Genomic DNA, 19648 nt, shown 5'->3' on the forward strand with positions numbered 1-19648 from the left:
CGGAAGTGACTTGATGGCACACAACCACCAACCCACCCAACCACCATGATGCCATTTAAGAAAGCAAAACCGAAGCAACTAAAAAGAGCTTATCTGGGAGGGGATGTGGGCCGAGGCAAGTTCTTGAAATTAAAGACAATATTAATTTTTAAGTATGGTGTGTGGAGTCCTGGTGGGGCACTGTAGGGTACTCACTGGGCTGCTAACCTCAAGGTTGATGGTTCAAATCCATCATCCACTCTTTGGAAACCCTATACAACAAGGTTGTTATAAGTTGGAACTGACTTGATAGCACTTAACAATAATAGCAACAAATATTATATATAATATCTTTCTGGTATTAAAGTGTTCTTGGGAACGGATGTCTAGAATGGGTGTTTGTGAAGGGACATACTCTTTGTGAAGGGACAGGTGGTACGTATGTTCATCTTTGCAGGTCATGTAGTCTCCATCACAGCTACTCAGTTCCTGTAAAATGCTAACGTCAACCATATGTCATTAACATTTTACACTTAGCTACCGTCTAAAAAAGGGTGGCAATTCAAACCCATCCTGTGATGCCACGGAAGAATGGCCTGGCAATCGGCTTCTGTAAAGATTTCAATTAAGAAAACTCTGTGGAGGAATTCTACTAGGGAACACAGGGAGTCACCATGAGTTGGGGTGAACTCCATGGCAGTGGGTTTGGGGTTTTTGTTTTTTGACCCATGGGTATAGTTCACAAACCACTTATAAAGATAATTTCCCATTCGATAATTGTAGTTACTGCAAGAGGTTTAAAGGCCTTTTCTGTGTGGAACATGGTGCTGTTTCTTCTTAGGATCACCTGGTTGCTGGTGGCTCTGTGCTGTGAAGTCGGTTCCAACTCATAGTGACCCCATACAGGGTTTCCGACGCTGTAAATCTTTACGGGAACAGAATGCCTCATCTTTCTCCTGCGGAACAGCTGGTAGTTTCAAACTGCTGACCTTGTGGTTCACACAGCCCGATTCGTAAGCACTATGCTACCAGAGCTCTTTTCCTGTAAACTAAGCAGTTAATCACAGCTCTTCATTCATTGTTCTAATTACGACTGGTTGCTACAAAAGACTGGCTAATTTAAATGTTCAAATATTGAAATCTTGGCCAATTTTTGAGGTGAATTTGTCTCAAGAAATCTTTTGTAGTCTACCCTTGCGAGGAGTTTATGTTTTTATATAGTTTTTATTAAACTTTAAATGGTTGAACAAATGGTAAAAATAGAAAGCATATTTATCTTATGTTTTCTAAACCTTATGCATTACTAAAAACCGAAAGCAAGAAAATCCATGAGACAAATACAAATAAAACAATAGCAGTTTCCTTATCCCAGATATGCTAGTGCTGTAGAGTCAGTTCCTACTTGTAGTGACTCTGTGAGACAGAACGGAACTGCCCGGTAGGGTTCCTGAGACGTAAATGTTTCCGGAACTGGCCTGAAGTTTTCTCCTGCAGAGTAGCTGGTTCTTTCAAATGATGACTCACTTAATCCACTCTGCTACCAAGGCTCCTTCTTGTTGTAGCAGTTGTTGACTCCACCTCATTGTGACACTGTATAGGGTTTCCGAGGAGTGACTGGTGGGTTTGAATTGCCAGCCTTGCAGTTAGCCGTCCTGGGCTTATCCTACAGTGCCACACCAGGACTTCCTGTTTTCAGAAATAAACAAGAAGTAAATGTCCAAAGTGAAGATGCAAAAGAGATGCGTATTTGTTGAATGTAAAACTAATGATATGCTCTGTAAATTTTCACTCCATTTGCAGTAATAAAAAAAGATGTGCATATTTGTAAAAAAAAAAAGTCAATAACTTAAAACAATAAATATAGCCGATATTCATTGTTTGTGGATTCTTGTTGTTGTTAGTTGCCGTCTAGTTGATTTCACTGTTGGTGATCCCATTTGTGCAAAGTAGAACTGTGCTCCATAGGATTTTCAACTCTGTGATCTTTATTTATTTATTTTTTAAGTTTTTATTGTGGATTGAGTAATAGTTTACATGCTTTACATTTACTCTGTCATATTTCATTTCATTGCAATGATTACAATCCCCTCCATGCATCATCATTCAACAGCATTTGCTTCCATTTCCTCTGTTGATTTTTGGATATACGCAGAAGCACTTAGGAATATATAACCATTCAAACAACCAAAGGGCATACCCTGCAAGCCTGCCCCCGCAGCTGCCAGCACACAGCTCCTCTCCCTCCTAGAGTGCAGAGTCTCCAACCTCTCCATCTGTCCAAGTCATCATCTCTGCCTCCATCTTGGCGTCGCTGCTTCTCTGGGTAGGGTCCCGCACTCCACTCTTCTCTCTTGATGGTCCCAGGGTCCTCCACTCCTGGTCTGCAAGATCAGCCACTCCCCTCCATTTGTTACAAAATGTCTACCTTTACATTTGCAACACTTAACAATCAGTCCTGATAGCAATTATTCACTTTTGAACCACAAGAGTCTTATCCCCATCTCCTTTCACCAGCCCTGGCCAAAGAGGTTAGAAACCACTCAGTGGAGATTCTACCTTCCCCCTCACCCTTGAAACTAAGCTTCCTCTTGAAAGCTTGTAAGCCAGTCATTTTGTGTCTTTGTTGGCCACCTTTTGGGTAGCCAATGTCCAAGTTGCTTATCCCTGTCGACCCTATGTATCAAGGGGGTGGGAATGATCCTTGCTGTAAAGATTCGTTCCCTCTTTTAAGCTACTACATCCATAAGTATAAGCCAAGTTCATCAAATTGTAGTGGATTACACTTTTTTTCCTCTTCTTTCTTCCTCTAATCGAGTTCTTTATCATCCAGCCATTGAAGCTTCAAGTCTATGATCTTTTGGAAGCAGATTGTCCGCCTTTCTTCTGAGTTGCTTCTGGGTGGGTTTGAACCGCCAAACTTTTGGTTAGTAAGTTGAGTGCTTAACTGTTTGCTGTCACTTGCTAAAATTTCCTTGTAATCCCAAAATCAATAGTTGGCATCTTCTTGATCACCTGAAGATATGTTTGGAGCCGTTGGAGTCACCCATTGTGCATGTTTCTGTCTGGGGTTGAACAAGGTGAAGCTCTAGTTTCTTGCTTCAGTTCTCACACTGAAACAGTTCTCATTTCTTCATTCTCTCATTCAAGCAAGCATCCTTTTCACTGGCCATCTAGTACCACGTTTTCCACATTTCTGTCATTTTTATTGGTGATTTTTCAGTTTAACCTGGCCCCCAGGTGTAGTGCTCAAGTGCTGTCTGGTGTTCCTAATCACAACAAGGACGCCATGTGTCTTGTGGAGAAAATATGGATGTTAGATAAATGTTGTTTGGTTACAGTACCATTCACCTTGTGATTAGTGTGAATAAATTGCAATATTTAAATAAGGCGTCTTTAAACAGAAACATGCATAAAACACGTTTGAGATTGGTTGACATAAATGTTGTGACCAGATACCAACCCTACATTTCACCTAAGTGCAGTGGATCCATATTGGTTAATTCAGTGTTGGCGGTAACTTTGTAGAACATAATTACCATGAATGACTAGCACTGATTGCTGTTGAGAAGCATTATCTGGCAAAACACGTAGCAGAGATGGAAAGAAACTTAAATCATTGTTTCTACTTAGAGAAGTTTTGAAATTGTTGAATTGAGTTTGCTCAAGTCACATTGCTTCTTCTCATGAGTATCAGTGAGATTCCCTTTGGAATCATGGTGTTTTGTTGTGTTTTTTTTTCCCCCTTTCTCATTACTAACACTTATGAGGAGTTTTGCTGGGAGATATTAAACCTTGTGCATTAAATGAAAATGAGGTAAAGGTAAAGAAACAGAAATCAAGTGCTCAAGTTTTACTGTCTCACTGGTCAGTTTCCAACGGCCTCACCTGCCAATACAGGTGAGCACATACACGCACACCCCTGTATCCTCCCAAGTCCCCATGTTACCTGCTTGAGAATTCTGTGCCCTTCAAAGAGCCATTATCTGCTGTTAGTGGGAGCAGAGCATTCAGTATTCCCAGCTGGTGGAAGAGAGCCCAGAAGGATTTATGGTGCCATTGCAGAAACACAAATTCTGCTTTCTTACAGACTGACACCATTAATGGACATGTATAAATCAGAGCAGAATGGAAAAAGGCCTGGTTCTCTCTTTCTGATGAACACAGTCACCACCACGTAGCTCTGATATTTAACGGGTGATTTAAGTGACGTGGCAGGCAGGAAACCCTGTGCTCACAGTGCATGGGGAAGCCATCTGCACAGGACCTCCTGTGAGCGGGTCACCACAATCTTGGGATCTGAGAGACAGGAGGGATGATAAAGAATTCTGTGCCTAGTTTAGTGGAAGATTATTTGTTATGGATTGACTTGTGTTCCCCATTAATATGCATTGTAAATCCAAACCTCTATACTTGTGGATGTGATCTCATTTGGGAATGGGTTTTCTTTGTTTACATTAATGAGACCATATTCATGTAGGGTGTGTTCTAAGCCAATCACATTGAAAATAAAAAAGGATCAGATCAGATAAAGAAGCAAGGATGCCCCAATGGGGAAGACCGATGCCATTCCACGTGAAGATCCCCAAGGAACAAAGCAAGAGCAGCTGAAAAGAGACAAGGAATATTCCCTGGAGCTGACACACGGAGTCTTCCCCCTAGAACCAGCTCCTTCAATGCAGACTTCCATCTTCCTAAACTGAGAAAATAAAGTTGTTTGTAAAAGCCACACACTTGTGGTAGCTGTTGTTCTTAAGTGCCGTTGAGTCAGTTCCAACTTATAACGACCCTGTATGGGATTTCTGAGGAGTGACTGGTGAGCTTGAACCACCGACCTTGCAGTTCAAACTGACCTTGCAGTCCAGCACATTAACTAACCCACCACCACACCATTCTTCAACTTACCTTTTGTGGAACTGTCTTATTTCTTCTTCCCCCGTGTCTTTGCCCTTCCCAACTTGGGGTGGCCCCGGCAAACTTTTTTGAGTGGAGGTGTTTCTGTTTCATGATAACTCTCCCACCCTCTAAGCTACTCTGACCTTCTTTCTTCCATTTTTTCTATCAATGTCTTCTGCATATATCAGTTGTATCCTTATTCGGCTGTGTTATCTTTCTTGTTTACTCAGGTCTAACTACATTTAATGAACGGTTATTATGTGTCAAGCACTTCGCATGATTTACCTTGGCCATGATTATTATTACCTAATTTACTGATGAGGTTTTTTGAGATTGTTCTTTCACAGGATCGCTAAGTACTGACACTCTGACTTAGGTTTGACTCCAAAAGATTTAATTCTCACTGCCAGTGTAGTTACAAATTGGGCTGCTAACCTCAAGGTCGGCAGTTCGAAACTACCAGTGGTTCCGCAGGAGAAAGAGGAGGCTTTCTGCTCCCGTAAAGATTTACAGCCTTGAAAACCCTATACAAGGTCACTATGAGTCAGAACCGACTCCGCGGTACTTAACAACAACAACAACCAGTTTGTGTGGGATGCCTGATGTGGGCTGTAGGATAAGTACTGGACTGGTAACTACACATTGGCAGTTCAAATCCACCAGCTGCTCCTCTGAAACACTATACCCGGTTGTTATGAGTCAGAACTGACTTGACACACAATTTGTATGACTGATGTTTCATATTTTCTTTGCATATAAAAACATGGACTGCTTCTTCATTCATTGATTCATTCAGCAGATTTCTATTGTGTGCAGGCCCTGCTGGTACAATGTTTAAGTGTTGGGCTGATCATTAAAAGACTGGCAGTTTGAATCCACTGGTGAATCCATAGGAGAAAGGCCTATTGGCCTGCTTCTAATGGAACAGGTTTGTCTGCTCTTTCAAATGGAGTTGTCTTGAGTAGGAATCAATTTGACAGCACCCAATGACAACAGATGTCACCGTGAATTAGCAAATACTGAACCCCTGGGGGAAATTCAAAGATCGGTCTGTGTGAGTCTCTGGTCCACCCCCACATTTTCATCAACTGACCAATGAACAACCTTGTTTATGTGTGTTTCTTTTTAAAGACACTTTATTTAATATAATTATCTTACAAATAACTAATTATATGAGTATTTCTTTATTATAAAAACACTAGTCAAGAAAAGTTTCATGTTTTCCTTACCTGGAGAATGTGAGCTCTGCTGTAAATGACACTATTTATTTTATTGGTTACCATCCTGTGAATCAGAGTTGATGAGCTTGAAACAATTGGATACTCAGTTTTTAAACCAATGTTATTGATTGACTGTACTTCAAGAGCCAGGCATGATAAATTAGATATGATCTCACCCCCCCCTCCAAAAAAAAAAACGAAAACCAGTTGCTGTTGAATAAACTTTGACTTGTGATGCCCCCTATATAGATCAGAGTACAACTGTACTCCATAGGGTTTACAGTGACTGAATTTTTGGAAGGAGATAGCCAGAGCTCTTTCTTATGAGGAGCTGTTAGATGTACTAGAACCTACAATTTTTTGGTTAGCAGCAAGCAAATTCACCATGGTCCCCAGCAAACTTGTAATCTCTTACAAAGCTAGCCATTTATGATTCTCTTCCAAAGAGAAATGATTTTAATATTACCAGTTTTAATTAGTGTCTCAGAGGGATTGGTATATCCATGGAGTCCTGATGTGGCATTGTAGGATGAGCATTAGACCGCAAAGTCGGTTTGAGCCACAAGACGGTGGTTCAAACCCACCAGGTGCTCCTCAGAAGCCCTATACAAGGTCTCTATGAGTTGGAACTGACTCAATGGCATACAACAACAACAGTTATCTCAGAGGGATTGGAGACCTGGGTTTGATTCCTGGGTAATGTACCTCATGCTCAGCCATCACTATCTGTGGAAGCATGGGTGTTACTATGCTAGTGAATAGGTTTCAGTGGCACTTCCAGATTATGAGGGACTAGAAAGAAAGACCTGGCGATCTACTTCCCCACATCAGCCATTGAACACCCTATGGATCACAACGATCTGCAGCCAATCACGGGGATGGTGCAGGACTGGGCTGCATTTCATTATATTGTGCCTGAGGTTGCCATGAATTGGGGGCCAAAGGTATAAGGCAGCAAGCAACAAAATCCCTTTAAGCTTTCTGAATTTTGATGTATCTAACTGGGCTAAGAATTTAGCATCACTTCAGGGCTACTTCTATCCTTGTGAATAACAAATACATTTTGACAGTGAAGGAAGAAGAGTGCATATTTTAATTAAGAAGACAAGCCTCTGATAGCAGTTCTGGCAATTGCATAACTACTGCCTGATTCTGTGCAGCTTAGCTCCCTCAAACATCACTGTTTTGCATTCTTTGTGCCTTGCAGGAGACAGTTTCTAGTTTTCCAACAGCAGGATGTTTCCCGGGTGGCAGGACGTGATTTGCTTACTGAATCAGAGCTGGCGTCAGGCGCAGAGAATCCCATGAAAGTGACTTCAGAACTCCAGGGGTGGGTGTGAGAGATTGTAGCCCGCCCTGGATTTGGGGCAGACTTTTTTGTCTAAACTAGAGCTGAGCCCTCTGCCATTACCCAGCCTAGCATGGACAACCAAGATCAATCCTAATGAGCTCTGTTGTTTAAACTGGGAAGGAAACTTTTTACCCTCAATTACAAAAAGACAGATTTTTAGCGGTGCAGCAGCAGGAGGTGGCCGGCGGGGAGCCAGGGGTTAGAGGCAGCCTACTTTGCTACATAAATAGCAGCAATTAATGGGTGCCTGTAAAAGATAGTGCTTGCTGGCCAGCATCGTTTCTCTGTGAATCGCAGCAACACTGAAATTAATTCTAAACCCAGAAAAGGTTATTTTCTGCTTTCTGTTAAATAAGTATCATCCATACAGGAGCACGTTCCACTCCGATGCATTTACACACATCCTTTCTTTGGAAGAAGGCGTGAAACCAATTTATTTTCACAGTTTCCCACTGGGTCATGCTAATCACAGCAGTTCTTAGCCCCTTTACACTGAATTCAGGCTTGGCCAGGAGCCTGGATCCCAGAGTTCCTAGCTCCCTGTTATATTCCTATCTTGTTTGTGGGGCTTCCCCTTGAATCTCCTCCTGCTCAATTCATTTCACCCAAAATTGTCACCCAGATTTTATTTTTAGAGTGAGATTTCCAAAGCAAGTCATTCTATTATTATTAAGAACTGTCATAAAGGTTCTGGAATAGTTAACAGAATCATACTTCTTTTAAGTGGATTTGGTCATTTATACATACCCTTCCTGCATGCATGAATTCAGTCAAGCAGTGTTTGTTAAGTGCTGTCTACGCTGTGCTGCTCTGGACACAGAGGTCATATCCCTTCCTCTCGGAGTTTTCATGGGGTTGGATGGATTCCACATTGATGGGCGGTTCCATGCTCAGTCAGTGTGCCCTATAGTACCAGGTGACTTCAAAGAGTTCATGGAAAAATTCCATTATCTTTTCATGTCATTTTCCACAATCTTTTTGAAACCCTGTCATATTTAAAAGGTACAACGGGAAAAATAGAGTAAAAGCTTTATAATAGGGACAATGACTGTTCATTGATAGAACTTTCGCCTTCCAAATGGGAGATTGGAGTCCTGGTATGGTACTGTAATATAATCATTGTATTGCTAACCACAAGGTTGGCGGTTCAGACCCATCAGCCACTCTTCAGAAACCCTATCCAGGGTCAATATGAGTCGCCACTTAACAACAATAACATGTGGAAGGTGGGATTTGATTTTTGGCCACTGCACCCCATGCTTAGCCACTACCCATCTGTCAGTGGAGGCTTGTGTGTTGCTATGATGCTGAACAGGTTTCAGTGGAACTTCCAGGCTAAAGCAAAGTGTAAGAAAGACCTGGCAAGCTGCTTCTGAAAGTCAGCCAATGAAAATCTATGGATGATAATGGTCTGATCTGCAACTGATCATGGGATGGTGCAGGACTGGACTGTGCTTTCTTCTGTTATGCATGACATCCCATGAGTCACGGGCGGACTCAATGGACTAAAAACAACAGCAAAGGGGATTGTGATTACCTTCCCTGAGAAGCCAACAATTCAACAAAGTCTTAGAGATAGGAAGAGAGCTTGGGTGGAGCACATTGTAGACAAAGGGATGAATGCATGGGAACAGGCCTGGTGTGTCTGGGGAACAGCCAGGAAGGGTTGGTAGGGAAGATGAGGTGTGAAACAGGAGCACCTACATGATGGGGGCTTTGTGGGCATTGTCAGGACTTCGGCTCAAAACTGGAAATCATCAGAGTGTTTGCTGGGCCTCACTTTTGGGGAGCTCTTCTGTCCCCCTTGATTAGCTGCTTTGGAGAAGGTAATAAATGGCTTAAATTGGGAGGTATAAAGTGTGCCTGGCAGGGGCATAGACCAGAATTAGACATTCAGGTAGGGGACTTGAGTGGTAAAGAATGAGGTCCCCCACCACCTGATTTAGCATTGGTCACATGGCTTCTTTCAAGCATGGCTTCTCCCAGTGGATTTATCTGTAGTTCTGTGCCAGACTCTTAGAGAAAGTGAGAAACTACCTTCTGCAGCAGGCGGTTGGACCATCACATGGTGAGCCAGCGATGATGTCCACTGCCTTTAACTTGGTTTCTGTCTCTACTCTGACTCACTCAGAGTGGCTCCCCGGGGACACCCTTTGTCCCGTTGCCGCTAACCCCTTCTCTAGCACTGGTAGTGGTGGTAGTGTGCCGTGGAGTTCGTTCCGGACTCATAGAAACCCTGTACAGGGTTTCTGAGGCTGTAAATCTTTACCAGAGCAGAAAGCCTCATCTTTCTCCTATGTAACAGCTGGTAGTTTCGAACTGCTGACCTTGAGGTTAGCAGCTCGATTCATAACCACTACGCTACCAGAGCACTTAAGTCGTATGACTTCTCTCCTGTCCAGAGTGGAGTCCTCAGCACATGTGTAATTGGGGATGGGCTTTAGCCTTCTATCTACCCTAGATCCCACCCTCCTTCCTTCATTTCTTCATTCTATAACTTGTACCTGCATTGATTGTGTCCATCGCTCAGCATTTGTTGATTGTGCTCCTTGTCTCTTCCTGACATTGCATTACACTGGGCATTATGAGGGTGAGCCACACTTTAAACGATAGCTGGGATTGAGCTTCTAGAGATTGTTCCAGGAACGGTGTGAACCTTGAGACAGATCCAGCGATGCCGATCCTAGTGTCTGGGAAGGGGGTTTCAGAGGGGACAAAATTTTGTACTGTGAAGAAGGAATGTCCTGTTGTAGCCTGGAGAACTGTGGGGTGGGGAAAAGGGGAAGAAATAGAATCAGGTGGATTTTATGGAGACCCTTGGTGATGCAAATGGTTAAGATGCTGAGCTGCTAACTGAAAGGTTGGAGGTTGGAAGCCATTCAGAGGCACCTCGGAAGAAATGCCTGGAGATCTACTTCTGAAAGACCAGTCTTGAAAACCCTGTGGAGCAAGTTCTACTCTGACACACATAACTCTGACAGACATAACTCCAGCTCCAAGTTGGGGTTAGATTGACAGGAACTGACTGGTTAAGGGAATCGTGAATTCTAAGTGGGAAGGAGATGTGGGTACAGCCATAATTAGACTGGTTGGGAAACCTGGAAAGGTGACATGTCCCCATTGTCACATGGCTTTCTTCACTGTGGGTTTATCTTCCTCCTAAAAGGACACCAGTGGTACTACTCCAGCATGACCTATGTTAACTACTTAAGTTTGCAAAGACTCCTGTTCCAAACAAGGTCACATTCACAGGTACTGAAGTCATGATCTTCAACATAACTTTCTAAGGGACATAGTTCAACCCATTCAACATAACTTTCTAAGGGACATAGTTCAACCCATAGCATTCCCCAAACACACTTGAAGATCCATGTCTCTTTCATAGTGTGCACTTGGGGCCTAAAACAGTGTCTGGTACATTTTAGGTGCTTAAGAAATGATACATGTTTATTGAAGAAGGAAAAATTCATTTGAGTTTAGCAAACAGTATTTACTAAGAAACTCATTCTGAAAAGAAAAACCCTTATGGGCTAATTTCCATGTAAAAGAAAATTTCATTCCTTGTACATGCTGATCATTTAAAACATCACAGTATAAGAGCACTTTGGTTAAGAGAAGACACTGAACTTGCTGAGAGTGGTTATGTACTGCCACAAACTGAAAGGCTGATGGTTTGAGTTTGCTCAGAGGCACCTCAGAAGAAAGACCGGGCCATCTTCCTTAGAAAAATCAGCCATTGAAAACCACACAGAGCACAGTTCCACTCAGACCCACATGGGGTCACCATGAGTTGAAATTAACTTGATGGCATTTGTAGTTTTTTTGGACTTGCTAAAATAAAGCATACATTGTATAATGTATAAAACATATATTCATATGTATGTTGTTACAATATCAAAGAGTACTCTCTTTGATCAATTTCTTTTCTTCCTCTCAGTCATATGGAAGACCCAGTTTACATATAATGTTTCATTTTGGTGTTTGGATATGTCAACAATCCTTGATATATTTCAGAGTAATGAATTTTAGAGGCAGTGAAGGATGATCCAGGATGAAGGGATGAATTTAAAATCCTGTTCACTCTGATCCTATGTAGACAGCCTCCATTAAGTCAATATTTAAAGATGATGAGATACTAGACTGATATTAAATCACTGCCTTGGGATTTAAGAGCAACTTTATTCTAGAGAATCTGAAACACTGAAATGTGGCTCAGACTTCTGTTTTCATATGCAAAAACTTTGGGTCAAGGAAATGCACACTTTTTCTTAGCTGAACCAAGCTTGAATACTTATCACACTCTAGATGGATGAATCAATTAAAGTAAAACAGTAATGATAATAACAGTGTCCATTTACGGAGCTCTTGCTGAGTGCCAGACATTGTGAACTAAGGGCTTTATGTGTGTTATGTTAGGTACCAGATGGTGATGGAAATCTCTACATTCCTAAGGAAGATTCTGCCCTGAATTTTTTCCTTCTAATATATAATGGGGAGTCCTGGTGTAGCACTGTACGATAAGCACTGGACTGCTAACCTCAGGGTTGGTGGTTCAAACCTACCAGCTGCTTGCTTCTGTTGTTGTTAAGAGTCATCAAGTCGGTTCTGACTCATAACGAGCCTGTATAGGTTTCCAAAGAGTGGCTAATGAGTTTGAACCACCGACCCTATGGTTCAAAAGACCTTGTGGTTCAGTGCATTCTCCCACAGTGCCACACCAGGACTCCCCAGCTGTGCCTAGGAAATCCTATGTTGTTGTTGTTAAGTGCTGTCGAGTCGGTTCTGACCCATAGTGACCTTGTACAGGGTTTCCGAGGGTGTAAATCTTTATGGGAGTAGAAAGCCTGATCTTTCTTCCACGGAGCAGCTGGTAGTTTCGAACCGCTGACCTTAAGGTTTGCAGCCCGATTCGTAACCACTACGCTACCAGAGCTCCTTAGGAAACCCTATATAGGGTTCTAAGTTGGAACCCAACTCCACAGCACTTAACAACAACAACAACACTACAAAATGGAGCCCACCAGGCAGGAATTCCTCCCTGCAGCTGTCTCCCTCCACTGAAGGAAGAGGATCCAGGAGCAAGCACCCTTTCTCTTTGCTTTCTCATCTGACACAGGAATTGTTTTAACTTCTTAAGGTTATTGAAACAGAAATACCACAAATGGGTGACTTTCAAGAACAGACTCTGCTATCATAGTGGTTAAGAGTTGGGCTGCTAACCTCAAGGTCAGTAGTTCAAAACTACCAGTTCTGTGGGAGAAAGATGAGGCTTTCTGCTCCCATAAAGATTTATAGCCTTGGAAACCCTGTACAGGGTCACTATGAGTCGGAAGCGACTCCATGGCACATAACCACCACCACCAAAGATTTACAGCCTCAGAAACCCTATTCAGGGTCTCTAATAGTTGGAACCGACTCCATGGCACACCATCACCACCACCACCAACCACCGAAGAACAGACATTTATTTTCTTACAGCTCTGGAAGGTAAAGGGAGGATGCAAAGGTTAAAGCACACAGCTGCTAACCAGAAGGTTGTTGGTTTGAACCAATAGCTGCTCTGTATGAGAAAAATGAGGCAGTCAGCTTCTGTAATGATTTCCGATCTCAGAAACCCTATGGAGTTTTTCTCTGTCCTATATGGAATAGTTTTACTATGTCCCCTAGGGTTCCTGGAGTCCTGGTGTGGTGCTCAACTTCAACGTTGGTTTGAACCATAAAGCCAGCAGTTCAAACCCACCAGATGCTCCTCAGGAACCCTATACAAGGTATCTATGAGTCGGAACCAAATCGACGGCACTTACCAACAACAACAATATAGGGTTGCTATGAGTCAGAACCAACTTGGTGGCAACAGATTTTGGTTTTGTTTTTGGAAGCTAAAAGCCCTGGTGTGGCATTGTACGATAAGCATTGAACTGATAACTGCAAGGTCAATGATCCAAATCCACCAACCGCTCTTGGGAAATCCTATACAGTGTTGCTATGAGTTGGAACTGACTCGTGGGCACTTAACAACTTAACAACAACAAAAGTCCAAATCAGAGTCTTGACTATGTCAGTTTCTTTTGTGAGCCTTTCTTCTACTTTCTGGTGTCTGCTAGCAATCCTTGGCATCCCTGGGTGTTCCCATGACATCATGCTGGGTAAAGTGAAGGGTCAGTGAAAAAGAGGGAGGCTCCCAATGCAATGGATTGGCATAATGGAATCCGTATTTGGCTCAGAGGGTCCTACTACCACTGAGAAAGAAGAGCTGGGCACGGAGTGTGTGCCCTTTGGACCTGGAGACCCTGCACTGTGAAGCTCCTAGTTACGGGGAGGATTGATGCCAAGATATATGGAGCTCCCCAAGGAATAAGAGAGTAAGATACATGGAGTCCTGGTGTGGCACTGTGGGTTAATGTGCTGGACTGTAAAGTTGGTTTGAATCACAAGGTTGGTTCAAGCTCACCAGCTGCTTCTCAGAAACCTTATACAGGGCCACTATGGATAAGAACTGACTCGATGGAACTCAACAACAACAGTAAATCCTCTATAGGGTTTCCAAGCCTGTGAATCTTTTTGGGAGCAGAAAGCCTCATCTTTCTCCTGTGGAGCAGCTGGTAGGCTTGAACCACTGGTCTTTTGGTTTGTAGTCCAGTCAGTATCCTACAGAGCCACCATAGGGAAATATCAGGCTACAATTCAGAATTAGGAATAACTCAGGATACAGTTCTTCAGTCAGGATACCTTCTTGACTGTGACCACATCCAGTCCTTTCCATGACTTTGTCCTCTCAACTCTCTGCCTCTAGGTCTTCTTGGGTCCACTCAGCCTCTGCCCTGCTCGGGCAAGTGTTACAAAGCTGGTTTGCAGCACCGGTAAATGTCTAGAGGCGCCCTATTCCACCAATAAAGCCTTGATCCAAAGGTTCCCAGCTCTCTTGCAATATAGGTTTGCAAGACTAGCTCTTCTGACAAGTGCCTAGAGGCTCCTCATTCTGTCAGCAAAACTTATGCGTAAAGACACTAAGCTCTCTCACCGAGGACCAGGAGACCCGCTGTCCCATTTCCTGTTGGTCTTTTGGTTCTGCTGCCTCTGCTGCTGCCAGTTCTCTGTTTCTGCTGCTTATTGTCTATCGCTGTCTACAATGTAACAACTTGTTCTCTCTTCCTGTGTGTCTCTTGGGTCTAGGAGGTTCTCCATACAGAGATCTTGGGTCCAAAGGATGTGCTTTGCTCTTGTCTCTTCTCTTCTCCTTGGTGATAGTGAGGTTCCATTCTCCATCTCATTCTGAGATTTACTCTTCTAAGCCTAGTGGAATGGCAATCTGTTATTGGGGTACTGTATACCTTATTCACATGGTATACAGTATAAAGCAACCTCACAGGTGTTCATTGAACCTTTTTTTAAAAAAAAATTATTTTAACATCATTAGCAGGCTGTTCATTTCCCTTGGTAGACCACAAATGCTGTATTTGCATAGTCCTAATCATTGGAGTCCTGGTGTGGTGCCGTAGGATAAGCACTGGATTGCTATCTGTAAGGTTGGTGGTTCAAACCCATCAGCCACTCCTTGGATACCCTATACAGAGTTGCTATGAGTTGGAGTCAAATTGGCAGCACATAACAACAACAAGAAGAAGCTGATCATTATGTGGGAATCAAAAAGCTAGAAGGGCCACACTGAGTAAGTGCACCACACTGCACCACAGGTACACTTGCCAGACTCAGCTCTGGGTCTCCTGCATGAAAAGTGAGGATTCTACTATGGAGCTCCTGCGTCATTCTCCATCTTTAATGGTTTCATACTTTGGACCAGTCAGGAGGGACCAGTCCTGGAGAAGGACATCATGCTTGGTACAGTGGAGGGTCAGCGAAAAAGAGGAAGACCTCCATGGAGATGGATTGACACAGTGGCAGCAGCAATGGGCTCGAGCTTACAATTGTGAGGTTAGCACAGGACCGGGCAGTGTTTCATTTTGTTGTGCGTAAGGTTGTTATGAGTCAGTACCAACTCAATGGCACCTAATAACAATAACAATAACTTAAAAGGCTCTTTTTCAAAACACAGTGTGCCCTTCCTACTAAATCTCTTTTTTTTGTTTACAGTGATGATTCCTTGAGGAATAATTAGCTTTGGCCATCTGACCCGTGGCACCTCTCAGTGACCTCCAACCTACTGGATTTGGCTTCTGCCCCAGCCTCCTTTGATAGCAGTTTTAATTTAATTTATTTATTGCTCACAAGGTTCTATTCTGTCAATCAACACAAATGATTCCATACAGACACGTAGATGTAACTTGGTCTACTGACATGAATCAGGTGATTCTTCTGGTAGTTTTAACCTAACATTGATGGAAATGAAACTGATGGATTAAATCTGGTGCACTTAAAGATGGACCAGTGAGCAAACAGCCTTTGCTTTGCCAATGTTTTCCTTTTGAAGTGGCTGAAGGACAAAGCATCAGAAAGTACAAGGTTAAAAGCTTCAGGGTCACCGTAACAACTTGTACATCACAATCCACAGGGCTGTTATTGATATTGAAAACGCAGTGACCTTTAGTAGGCCTGCCATGGAAGAAAGGTTGCTCTCCCAGAAGGAGTGGGTGATTTCCACAGATGGTACCTCCTTTGAGTCAGGTTCTTGAATCCAGATGTCTTTCTCTGCCACTTTCCCCAAAACATTCAAGATCTCTCTAGCCCCCTATTCGCTGGTCTCTACTGCTCCTTTCATATTAACCATTCCAGTGTGTGGCTGTCTCAGTACCAGCAAAGTGAATCAGCCTTCCATACTGAGCCATGATCCTGGGGGGAAGTAATCTGTATAGCAGCCCCCGGAATACTGCTCCTACACCAGTTCTCCTCACCGCTCACAAGCTGTAAAGCTTCCTGTGCTTCTAGCACTTTGGCATACAGCTCCCAGATTTTCCTCTTCCTTATTTCTTCATGGAGTTTGGCAAAGCGATGAGCTTTTTCTGGCAAGGAAGAAGCCCATGATGGCGGGCCGTGTTCCATCTGGCTTGGTGTGTCATCCAGGGTTATTGAAATTGAAGCTTCTTCATCTTCAGTGGTCATGCAGCCACATTGTTCTTTGTTCTTCCAAGAGGTCTCTTTGCAATACATCATGCACTTAATGATAGATCCCATCAGAAGATGTTGAATTAACTGATTTCTCTCTGATGATAGTTCTGGTCAGAAGTGAATCTTAGAAATCAAGGCTGGCAGAACGGTACTAGTTATGTATTTGCACTCATAGACTTCATGATTTAATGTCTCTATGATGATGTTGTCACACAGCTGGTCAACATAGCTGACAGGATGCCTCAATTTCACTCGGTCCCCAAGAATTTCCATTATCTGCTTGCTTACCTGACTACACACATCTACAAACTTTCATTCTTGGCCCCCGTTGGTAACAGAGAAGATGTAAGTGGTGCCCCTGCACTGCCTCACATCCCACAGAAACCATAGGGCAGAAATTTCAAGCAGCTTGGGGTTACGTTGATATTCACAAAGAGATAAGCAAACTGCTTGGCAGTCTTTGTCTAGCTGATTTTTTCGATGGTCATTCTGTCTCATTCTTCAGCGTGTGAGGCCTCTGATGGCACGTCAGCTCGAATCTCCTTCCTCACGTTATCCATTGTCCACCATAAATTGTTGTAATCCAGATATGCAGTGGGGTTCCATACTGGTATCCTGAAATACACATTTTCCCCCTTTGACATACTGAACAAGCTGTTCACTGGTGTTCACTTTGTAAGTTTCCAAGCCCAGCTCCTTAGACAGTCTAAGATTCTGTTCCGGGTTGTTCCTATGTAGAGTCTGCCAACATCTACATAATTAACATGCTCGTTCATCACAGTGTATGTTCTTCCTCCAACTCGATCTTGGGCTTCTAAGATGAAAACTTTAGCATTGTGTTCAGCCAAGAGTTTGGCAGCAGGCAATCCTGAGATGCTGCCTCTTATCATGACTACATTGAACGTGTGGCCTGCAATACTCACCTGCTCCTGACTTGCCATGCTCTGCTTGCTACTGTCTGGGGACGTGGGTAGAGTTTGACCAACCAAGGGCACTTTGGACCCTTGTACTGGCGCCCGTGGGGAGCCCAATGGTGGAGCAGATCTTTGTGCACATACGGTGAGGAGGGCGGACTTGGAGGGCAGAACGGACCCTGGTATCAGCACTTCAGGGGAGGACCAGGGTAGAGTAAATCTTGATACAGATATCCGGGGAGAATTGGGTCCAATTTTATTTTTTAAAGAGGAAGGTTTTCTTTCAAACGCTCGTGACTAAAGCGGTTTTCAGCTGAAGTCCCATCCATTCACTGTGCTTCATTTACTCCGGTGAAGTAGATCTTCTTTGCCTGTAAATCTCTGATTATTGTGAAATTAAATTTGATATACTCTTTGCTTGTACATGTAGGAGGTGAGTGAGAACAAGCCTGCTGGTGAGCTGGTGTTTGAAAATGGAGAGGAGGCTTGTGGTAGGTTAGATTGTGTCCCTTCAAAGTCTGTGTCAACTTGATTGGGTCATGATTCTCGGTATTATGTAATGATCCTCCATTCTGAGATCTGATGTACATATCCGATGTGTTGAAAATCTTCACCTCTCTGATGTCAATGAAGCAGAATTAGAAGCATTAATAAGGCAGGCTGTAATTAGAATGATTAGATTATATCTTGAGTCAATCTCTTTTGAAATATGAAATTAAACAAGTGAGTAGAGATCAGAGCGACCTACTGCCACCAAGAAAGAAAAGCCAGGTAGTAAGCTCATTCTTTGGACCCAGGGTTTCTCTGCTGAGAACTTCCTTGACCCAAGGGAAGGTGAAGTCAAGACATATGGAGATCCCCAAGGGAAGCCAGGGCCACTAATGCTGAAAGGAAACAAGGCCCTTCCTCCTTAACTGTGAACCAACACAGAGAGAAAGTCTTTCCTTAGAGTTATTGCCCTAAATTTCGACTTCTACCTTCCTAAACTGTGAGACACAAGGTCTGTGATTCAAATTAACCAGCCTCTCGTTGGACACCCTATACAGGGTTGCTATGAGTCAGAACTGACTCAATAACACTTAATAACAACAGCAACAAACTGTGAGAAAATAATTTTCTGTTTGTTAAAGACATCTACTTGTGGTGTTTCTGTTATATATTAGTACTGAAAACTAAGCACTTCAAAGGAAATCTCTTACAGGTTTTGGCAGTTTAAGGGTGTCCAAAAGAGTCAGAGTTAGTGGGGTTTGTTGAGTGAGAGACTGTTCAAGATCAGGGAGCATCACAAACTGAAAATGGTGAGGGGGCTTGAATTTACAGTTACAACATCCCTTTAAAGAACAGTTCAGTATTTTTCCCTTTGCCTTCATTGGTTAATCATAGTTTTTGTTTTGAAAAGTTGGTCACTGATTCCTAACTTATCTTGATGGTATGAATATTGCTAACTCATGCTGATAAGGTAGATTTGCTTAGTTTTTATTATATTTTTTGCAAATGGCCTTATGACTAATTTCATTCTTCTCTTGGTGGAGGGAAGCCATTCTAACTCTTGCTTCCATTATCTGCTTGCTCACCTGACTACACCCATCTACTTTTGTTTTGTCTACTCATTTCATGAATATATTGAATAAGCATTTATGGTTTTTATTGAGGAGTTCTCAGGGCTCAGTAGCTTTCTCCAAATAAGCAGAACTTGGCGGCCAAGAGGCCGTAGACCTGGGCTGTTTTCAGAAGAAGGACTGGAAGACCACCCGAGCACACAGCCTGATTGCTGTGAGGGCCAGGGATTGTGATGTTTCCTCAACGTTCAGGTCATACCATTGCCTTGTCCTTCTCACCTTTGGGAAAGAGGAAACTGGACCAGAGGAAGAATAAGAAATGAGAGAAGCTGGGAGAAAGGTTTGGAAACATTGGGTTTATTCAGTAGCTGAGGAAAAATAGAGGAAAACCAACCCTCAGAAAGGACCTGGTGAGCACCGCACATGCCTGGCATATCGAATCTAATCATGAAATTGTGGATGTGATATAATAGTGGTCCAACCTCATGGAAAGAGCCATCCTTTTCTCCTTCCCATTCAGAGGTGTCCACATTGCATAGGCATTGCTTACCAATCACGAGCTTCCCACGAGACCCTTTTGGAGGTATAAAACTTAAGCTCTTCGGATGGAGCCACCAGTGACTCTTCTCCCCACGGGCCACCTATGGACGTGGGGCAAACAGAGCAGAG

At 43.1% G+C, this 19648-nt stretch overlaps 1 protein-coding gene and 1 pseudogene across 1 annotated transcript in view; one reads left to right on the forward strand and one right to left on the reverse strand.

Moving 5' to 3' along the window:
* LOC102831598 (hormonally up-regulated neu tumor-associated kinase-like) overlaps positions 1-19648 on the forward strand; it is a 197372-nt gene that overhangs the window by 63158 nt on the left and 114566 nt on the right. The gene's annotated exons all lie outside the window — the stretch shown is intronic.
* LOC102814426 lies at positions 15920-17447 on the reverse strand (annotated as a pseudogene).

Source organism: Chrysochloris asiatica, unplaced genomic scaffold (assembly GCF_000296735.1).
Source record: "Chrysochloris asiatica unplaced genomic scaffold, ChrAsi1.0 scaffold00049, whole genome shotgun sequence".
NCBI lineage: Eukaryota > Metazoa > Chordata > Mammalia > Afrosoricida > Chrysochloridae > Chrysochloris > Chrysochloris asiatica.